General features: G+C 47.9%; 1 pseudogene; it reads right to left on the bottom strand.

The window, feature by feature from the left end:
• Nucleotides 1–7,333: 7,333 nt before the first annotated feature.
• LOC124778778 lies at nt 7,334–7,450 on the bottom strand (annotated as a pseudogene).
• Between the last annotated feature and the right edge of the window lie 1,611 nt (nt 7,451–9,061).

The following is a 9,061-nucleotide window of genomic DNA, read 5'->3' as shown; positions in this document are numbered from 1 at the left end:
TCTGCCTTATTTGACCGTAAGTCCTCCAAAGCTCTTTTAAATTCCGATTCTAATACGGGATCTCCTATCTCTTCTAAATCGACTCCTGTTTCTTCTTCTATCACATCAGACAAATCTTCACCCTCATAGAGGCTTTCAATGTATTCTCTCCACCTATCTGCTCTCTCCTCTACATTTAACAGTAGAATTCCCGTTGCACTCTTAGTGTTACCACCGTTGCTTTTAATGTCACCAAAGATTGTTTTGACTTTCCTGTATGCTGAGTCTGTCCTTCCGACAATCGTATCTTTTTCGATGTCTTCACATTTTTCCTGCAGCCATTTCGTCTTAGCTTCCCTGCACTTCCTATTTATTTCATTCCTCAGCGACTTGTATTTCTGTATTCCTGATTTTCCCGGAACATGTTTGTACTTCCTACTTAGAACTACTTAAACCTTACTAACCTAAGGACATCACACACATCCATGCCCGAGGCAGGAATCGAACCTGCGACCGTAGCAGCCGCGCGGTTCGGGACTGAAGCACCTAGAACTGCTCGGCCACCGCGGTCGGCTCCCTTTTTAAATTTTCTAAACTACCTGCCCGATTAAGGGATCTGATATTCCACGCTCCGATCCATAGAACGCCAGTTTTATTTTTCCTGATAACGATGTCCTCCTGAGTAGTCCCCGCCCAGATATCCGAATGGGGGACTATTTTACTCCGGAATATTTCACCCAAGAGGACGCCATTATCATTTAATCGAACAGTAAAGCTGCATGCCCTCGGGAAAAATTACGGCTGTAGTTTCCCCTTGCTTTCAGCCGTTCGCAGTACCAGCACACAAATGCCGTTTTGGTTAGTGTTACAAGGCCAGATCAGTCAATGATGCCGACTGTTGCCCCTGCAACTGCTGAAAAGGCTGCTGCCCCTCTTCAGGAAGCACACGTTTGTCTGGTCTCTCAACAGATACCCCTCCGTTGTGGTTGCACCTAGGGTACGGCTGTGTGTATCGGGCCGGCCGGTGTGGCCGTGCGGTTAAAGGCGCTTCAGTCTGGAACCGCGTGACCGCTACGGTCGCAGGTTCGAATCCTGCCTCGGGCATGGATGTGTGTGGTGTCCTTAGGTTAGTTAAGTTTAATTAGTTCTAAGTTCTAGGCGACTGATGACCTCAGAAGTTAAGTCGCATAGTGCTCAGAGCCATTTGAACCATTTGTGTGTATCGCTGAGGCACACAAGCCTCCCCACCAACGGCAAGGTCCATGGTTCATGGGGGGTCGTTAATGATAAGAGTCTGCAATTCTGTACGTTAAGTTAAAAATATGTTCTGTACAGGATCTTCGTTTTCGAAAACCACTCTTATTTTCTCTCTGCTGTCTGTCTAAAGAGCCAACGGTTTGCCACAGTGGTAACACCAATTCCCGTCAGATCACCGAAGTTAAGCGCTGTCGGGCTGGACTAGCACTTGTATGGGTGACCATCTAGTCTGCCGAGCGCTGTCGGCAAGCGGGCTGCACTCAATCCTTGCGAGGCAAACTCAGGAGTTACTTGATTAATAAGTAGCGAGTACGGTCTCGTAAACTGGCAAACAGCCGGGAGAACGGTGTGCTGGCCGCATGCTCCTCCATATCCACATCCACTGACTCCTATGGGTTGGGGTTGTTTGGGGGAGCAGACCAGACAGCGAAGTCATCGGTCTCATCGGATTAGGGAATGACGCGGAAGGAAGTCGGCCGTGCCCTTTCAAAGGAACCATCCCGGCATTTTCCTGGAGCGATTTAGGGAAATCACGGAAAACCTGAATCAGGATGGCCGGACGCGGGATTGAACCGTCGTCCTCCCGAATGCGAGTCCAGTGTGCTAGCCACTGTGACGCCTATGGGTGAGGGTGACAAGGCGGCCGGTCGGCACCACTGGACCTTCATGGCCTGTTCGGGCGGAGTTTAGTTTTTCCTGTCTAAGGATTCTTGAACTCTTTTTTGATAATATTTTGTGTGCCACTGGCGCAATCGTCGCTCCTCAGTAACAACTGATACCGTTTATCTCCCTTTTGTTTTTGCCTTTTCCCTCGCCGGGGACGGCCTCGTTTGCCAGTGGGGGCAGTTCTCTCAGTGCAGCGTCATCCCTTCCAGCCCTTTTTCACAGCGCCAGGCAGGCTAGTTCCGCATTCAGACGGGCCGGACCGTGGCAAGTGGGGCGTGAAAAGGATTCCCTGGAGCAGGCGGGCGGGCTAACCGCGGCCCGCGCCGCGCCGGGCCTCGCGCCATTTGGCAGGGGATTACCGTGGCCCGCGGCCATGGCCGGCCGCAGTGGTAATGACCGCAGTCTCCTGCAGACCGCAGCGCACCTGACAACGGGCGGAAGACCGCGCCCGTGGCCGCCGTCCAATAGCGGGGTACGCACCAGCCGCCGGCCACTTAAAGCCCCTTCTACTAGAGCGACATTCTTGTCTCAGTCGACTACTCGTAGCGAGCAACTGTACTGCAGCGTCCCGTCAGTTCTGTTCCTACAATGCTTCGCGCCTGTCATTTTCGTTACATGCCAGTGGCTAAAATTACGCATATTATAAGAGCTTGTAAGCTTATTTGTCCACCGCTGACATGTTGTTGTTGTTGTGGTCTTCCGTCCTGAGGCTGGTTTGATGCAGCTCTCCATGCTACTCTATCCTGTGCAAGCTTCTTCATCTCCCAATACCTACTGCAGCCTCCATCATTCTGAATCTGCTTAGTGTATTCATCTCTTGGTCTCCCTCTACGATTTTTACCCTCCACGCTACCCTACAGAACCAAATTGGTGATTTCTTGATGCCTCAGAACATGTCCTACCAACCGATCCCTTCTTCTGGTCAAGTTGTGCCACAAACTCCTCTTCTCCCCAATTCTATTCAATAACTCCTCATTAGTTATGTGATCTACCCATCTAATTTTCAGCATTCTTCTGTAGCACCACATTTCGAAAGCTTCTATTCTCTTCTTGTCCAAGCTATTTATCGTCCATGTTTCACTCCCATACATGGCTACACTCCATACAAATACTTTCAGAAACGACTTCCTGAGACTTAAATCTATACTCGATGTTAACAAATTTCTCTTCTTCAGAAACGCTTTCCTCGCCATTGCCAGTCTACATTTTATATCCTCTCTACTTCGACAATCATCAGTTATATTGCTCCGCAAATAGCAAAACTCCTTTACTACTTTAAGTGTCTCATTTCCTAATTCCCTCAGCATCATCAGATTTTATTCGACTACATTCCATTATCCTCGTTTTGCTTTTGTTGATGTTCATCTTATATCCTCCTTTCAAGACACTGTCCATTCCGTTCAACTGCCCTTCCAAGTCCTTTGCTGTCTCTGACAGAATTACAATGTCATCGGCGAACCTCAAAGTTTTTATTTCTTCTCCATAGATTTTAATATTTACACCGAACTTTTCTTTTGTTTCCTTCACTGCTTGCTCAATATACAGATGGAATAGCATCGGGGAGAGGCTACAACCCTGTCTCACTCCCTTCCCAACCACTGCTTCCCTTTCATGTCTCTCGACTCTTATGACTGCCATCTGGTTTCTGTACAAATTGTAAATAGCCTTTCGCTCCCTGTATTTTCCCCCTGCCCCCTTCAGAATTTGAAAGAGAGTATTCCGGTCAACATTGTCAAAAGCTTTCTCTAAGTCTACAAATGCTAGAAACGTAGGTTTGCCTTTCCTTAATCTTTCTTCTAAGATAAGTCGAAGGGTCAGTATTGCCTCACGTGTTCCAGCATTTCTACGGAATCCAAACTGATCTTCCCCGAGGTCAGCTTCTACCAGGTTTTCCATTCGTCTGTAAAGAATTCGCGTTAGTATTTTGCAGCTGTGACTTATTAAACTGATAGTTCGGTAATTTTCACATCTGTCAACACCTGCTTTCTTTGGGATTGGAATTACTATATTCTTCTTGAAGTCTGAGCGAATTTCGCCTGTCTCATACATCTTGCTCACCAGATGGTGGAGTTTTGTTAGGCCTGGCTCTCCCAAGCTGTCAGTAGTTCTAATGGAATGTTGTCTACTCCCGGGGCCTTCTTTCGACTTTGGTCTTTCAGTGCTCTGTCAAACTCTTCACGCAGTATCATATCTCCCATCTCATCTTCATCTACCTCTTCCATTTCCATAATCGCTGACATAGAAGACCGCAAACCTTCTTTCCTTCCCGTCTGGGCAAGCTGTGCAGTGATTATAGAGTACATGTAAAGCTTACGGGGACAGGGTAAATGCTAGCTACAATGAAGTCGATAATTTGATTGTAATATTTTAATTTGATATCCCCCACAACTGACAAAATTTACAAAAAAAAGGGTGAATTTCTTTGTCTACCCACACACCCCTGAGAATGGCACATTAACAATTTGCAATTACGCGGCCCTGTTACCCGCAGCTGCGTTGATAAATACGCGGCACCTCGCAAGGTTGACTACCAGATCAAGAATATTTGGTAGGTTGTTGGAAGTGGTTAAGCGTTGCTGAAAATCTCGCTTCCGAGCACACAAAGAGCTCTAACCGCAGAACTCTGCACGGAACACACGTTGGTGCAGTGCTGCGATACAGACCGTAAATCTCCCTTCGAAGACGATGGCGAAGACGCCGTCTCCAAGTCCGTACCGCTCGATGGCTGAAGGCGAAGTCGTCTCTCTCCACAATTCTCCCGTCTCCCACGAGTACGAAAACGCGGCGGAAGAATACTCAGTTTCGACCAATGTCGAACGCTCTATCATCGCCGAAATCCCTCCACTGAGATCTGCCCAATGATCGAGTAGGTCATAACGCCCCTAGGCAAACGAAATTCCCGTCTTCGCCACGTGTTGCCCAGCACAGGTGGCTCCGGATGCCGGGCGATCCCCAAAAGCTCCATATTGTCCCGCGTTTCCGGTGACCGCTACCTGCCGCCCACGGCAGCCTGGCGAGCTACGGCCAGCTGTAGACTCATATACCACAATTCTCAACTTCCGATGCTTTTCACCAACGCCTTAAGCTAGCGACATAATCATGCACACATGTAGAGAATACTGCTCGAGAGTGCCTCATATTTATCGTAATTCAATAGAGTCATGATCTGATGCCCTTGCCAGTCCCTTTATTATTAATACTAATGTTGGTAAGCTAACGTGTAAGTGCCCAGGTCCTGGCACGTTACAAGCTGCCTGCTGTACGGCTTGGACAGTAAACGGTGGAAGTGAGGCTCGAGAGACCATCTCTTTTTATGAAAAAAATATAAATTTACGCTGTAGGAAATAAATAGTGCACCTGGAAAGACGTTGTCGATTTTAATTCGATGAGGCATATGTCACCTGAGGGACAAGTAGGTGTTCAAATGGTTCAAATGGCTCTGATCACAATGCAACTTAACTTCTGAGGTCATCAGTCGCCTAGAACTTAGAACTAATTAAACCTAACTAACCTAAGGACATCACACACATCCGTGCCCGAGGCAGGATTCGAACCTGCGACCGTAGCGGTCACGCGGTTCCAGACTGAAGCGCCTTTAACCGCACGGCCACTTCGGCCGGCCAAGTAGGTGTGCTGATAATGGTTTCAACGTCGCCCGCCAACAGACAACGTAGTAGCACAGTTACCAGAGCGCCTCTATGTCTATGTTTTAATAGGGAATACTCACTGCTAGAGGGCTTAGAGTCGTGCCAAGGTTTGAAGCAAGTAGAAAACCACGCCATGGAGACGCACTCGTGCTTGCAGTAGCCAACTGAGCGAGTTTGAAAAGGGTCGAATTGTGATCTTTCGGTTGGCGGAATGACCCTTCCGGAGAACTGCCAGACAAGTTCGACGTGCTGCATCAGTTGTGCAACGATGCTGGTATCAGTGGTCGCACGAAAGTTCTCGCACTCGTAGTCGAGTTTCTGGACGTTCACGCAGCATAGACGTGCGCCAGGATCGTCGTATTAGGCCAGCAGTGGCAGATCGTACAGCTACCACAGCACAGATAAGAGGCCTGATGATTCCAAATTTGTCGATAAGAACTACTACGAATCGGTTATTAGCAGCGGGACAACAGGCACGCCGGCCGGGTTGGCCGAGCGATTCTAGGCGCTTTCACTTTCAAATCTGAATACCCTGCTTTCGAGGTGTTCAGCATTTACTTGGTTCCTGGAAGTCTATTACTGCGTATTTTTGGAACTTTGGGGGGGGGGGGGGGGAGGGGTGGCCGGTCTCCCAAACTCACGACGTCTGGACGTGGTTTCGCCACATATTCAAGACATTCACCACAGCACTACTCGAACACCAGACAAGCAGAGCCTCCGGGCCATCGCAATTTGACTCCTGTCATACTCAGATTGATCACGCGCCTTCCCCAGTCTACTCACGGACAGCACGCTCACTAATACTACATGCACCGTGCGTGTGGCTGACTGGCAGTCATTCCTCGACATGTGACGTTCGTATAGCCTGGACGGGTTTATATCCATGTTAGGTTAGATGTCATAATGGTCTGGCTGATCACTGCGTATCGCACATAAACTTCGAGAAGTGCATGGAAGAGCCGGCCGGTGTGACCGAGCGATTCTAGGCGCTTCAGCCTGGAGCAGAGCGACAGCTACGGTCGCAGGTTCAAATCCTGCCTCGGGCATGGATGTGTGTGATGTCCTTAGGTTAGTTGGGTTTAAGTAGTTCTAAGTTCTAAGGGGCTGATGACCTCAGATGTTAAGTCCCATAGTGCTCAGAGCCATTTCAGCCATTTTACATGGGGGTCCACTCTGTAATTTCCATAAAATAACGTTTATCTACTTAAGTTCTTATTTACTAACAGCATATAGGTATTGAATTTCTCAAATACCAAACCCTCGCGCACCCTTTTCATGAAAGCATACTAAAAATATACAATAAGAATTGAGAAGACTTACAAGCACGAAGTCCATTACTATTATAGGGGTAAACTCTGTGAGAAGAGATCAAGGCACTCCGTCTTCAGGCCACAAGTGTCCCACCGGGACCATCCGACCGCCGTATCATCCTCAGATGAGGATGCGGATAGGAGGGGCGTGTGGTCAGCACACCGCTCTCCCGGTCGTTGTGGTGGTTTTCTTTGACCGGAGCCGCTACTATTCGGTCGAGTAGCTGCTCGCCGGCCGTGGTGGCCGAGCGGTTCTAGGCGCTACAGTCTGGAACCGCGCGACCGCTACGGTCGCAGGTTCGAATCCTGCCTTGGGCATGGATGTTTGTGATGTCCTTAGGTTAGTTAGGGTTAAGTAGTTCTAAGTTCTAGGGGACCTTAGAAGTTAAGTCCCATAGTGCTCAGAGCCATTTGAACCATTTTTTTCGAGTAGCTCCTCAATTGGCATTACGAGGCTGAGTGCACCCCGAAAAATGGCAACAGCGCAAGGCGGCTCAATGGTCACCCATCCAAGTGCCGACCACGCCCGACAGCGCTTAACTTCGGTGATCTCACGGGAACCGGTGTATCCACTGCGGCAAGGCCGTTGCCTGAGAAGAGATCAGCTCCAGTTTAAATAGACGACACCAGAGTCCATCGTTTCCATGCGTGCCCAATCTGCAGCATACTCAAGATTTTCAGCACTCCACACATGGCACAGTCAGCTGCTCACTGAGCCACTCATGATTAGCCATAAATGAATAGACGTATCCGCAGACACAGAGAAAAATACTATTATGAAAAATGTAAAAGCGATTTAGGAAAAATAAATGAGTAGTGTCTAATGAAGCTATTGACGTTCCCAAAATCCAAACTGTATTTAGGAACACCACGCTAAAGTTGGGATGAATTTCTGAAGTCGGGCTGGCAACTGTCTGATGTGCTGCAGTAGAAGAAAACTTTATAATTCAAGTAGATTGGGGTTGGCAGTGGGGGAGGGGCAAATGAAGCTTGCGACCCAAGAGACGGCATAAATTTCCATCTGAGTCTCTAGCAGCGATAACGAATTATTCACAACAGGCAAAGCAGCCTGCGTAGAGTTGCGGTCCTGTGTGGAGAACTTATTGCGTGCCAAAGTGGAAAAGTGTGTCTAGATAGGTGGCTTCATCATTGAGTGCAAAAAAATGCGAAAGAGCATGGCCCGTGAGTTGACAGTAGCCGCGATGCTGCGAGGAAAAATTTATGCCGGCGCAAACCTGGCCAGTAATGGAAGAACAACAGGATTTCACGACCTGTGAGCTAAGGGGGGAGCGGCGACGTTTCGGAGGGGAAATCCCCTCTTTCCAAGTATCGATTGCGGCAGGCCGCACTGTCGACGCTGTTCCCTCGAAATACTATTGCAAGGCAGCGCTCCTACATCGATAAGAGTTGACAAGACACGGAAGTACGAAATTAAATAGTGACTGGATACTGGTATCCTGTAGTGATATTAGGATGGCGGGTGAGGGGCGGATGTAATCTGCTTATTCGTGGCTGACCGCCAAATTCCGTAATCAGCGCACGCAACGGTTCTGCAGTATCGATTCCTCGCATCGCCTACTCCTGTTACTAACTTATCTAGAAAGCTAAGCCTCAAGGTGGTCTGAAGGCAGTATTGTATTCAGTACAGTCAAAACTTACTAATTGGAAATTTGGCAAATAGAATTTATCGATAAATCGAACTTATTGTCAAGCCCTTGAAAAAAGAAATCTTGATAATTCGAGGAAATCCAGTTGTTCGATAAATCGAAGCAATTGTTGTTACAGACAGAACTGCAAAATTTCCGTAATTCGAAGTCAGAGGCTATCTGACAATCGGCAGTTTCAATTGTTTCGTCAGTTAATCACATAATGTTACGTGATTCCACTCTTCAAGACACTTTTTTTTATTCAGCATTTCGTAACATATCACAGCAAGGACGCCCATACCCCTCTAGCTCTCAGGGGAAAAAATCATGGTGTAGTCACCTGTTTTTCTTCCAAGAAAATGATTTAAAAGTCACTTTGACGCAGGTTTTTAACAGGGTTGAAACTGGAACATTCTTATGGCTCCTTAACAATCGTCAATCGTCTTCCAAAATATTAAAAATACTCCATACCTTCTCGCGTCCGTCGGCCGTCGTAATTTAATTTATTATTTACTACACACATTGATTAGTAGTGGTGATTGTTGCCGACTTGCGC

The sequence above is a fragment of the Schistocerca piceifrons genome, chromosome 2 (genome assembly GCF_021461385.2).
Source record: "Schistocerca piceifrons isolate TAMUIC-IGC-003096 chromosome 2, iqSchPice1.1, whole genome shotgun sequence".
Classification (NCBI taxonomy): domain Eukaryota; kingdom Metazoa; phylum Arthropoda; class Insecta; order Orthoptera; family Acrididae; genus Schistocerca; species Schistocerca piceifrons.
The sequence above is the reverse complement of the archived record's forward strand: the minus strand, read 5'-3'. Positions and strand labels throughout refer to the sequence as shown.